This window comes from Etheostoma cragini, chromosome 11 (genome assembly GCF_013103735.1).
Source record: "Etheostoma cragini isolate CJK2018 chromosome 11, CSU_Ecrag_1.0, whole genome shotgun sequence".
Lineage (NCBI taxonomy): Eukaryota > Metazoa > Chordata > Actinopteri > Perciformes > Percidae > Etheostoma > Etheostoma cragini.
The window spans coordinates 27,507,629-27,507,919 of NC_048417.1; positions in this window are offsets into that span (position 1 = coordinate 27,507,629).

The following is a 291-nucleotide window of genomic DNA, read 5'->3' on the forward strand; positions in this document are numbered from 1 at the left end:
TGGTTTAACTTCAACATTCTTTTTTCCTGTTCCCTAAGTGTTAATTTGCTTTTTCAAAACCTCACATTGTCTCCTGTGTTAAAGAAGGACTGAAAAGGAGGGACCAGGGGTTTTCACACCTTGATGCAGACAGATTAAATCAATGCAGCTCTACTCAGATAGTCTTAATAGTGAATGCTCAGGCAGTCATCAAAGAATCATGGTGACATTTAACATTGTATAATGTTCTCAAATGTTTTTAATTGATAAGTGCATTTTTATTTAGGATTCATCTGTTTCTTTTATTCTTTT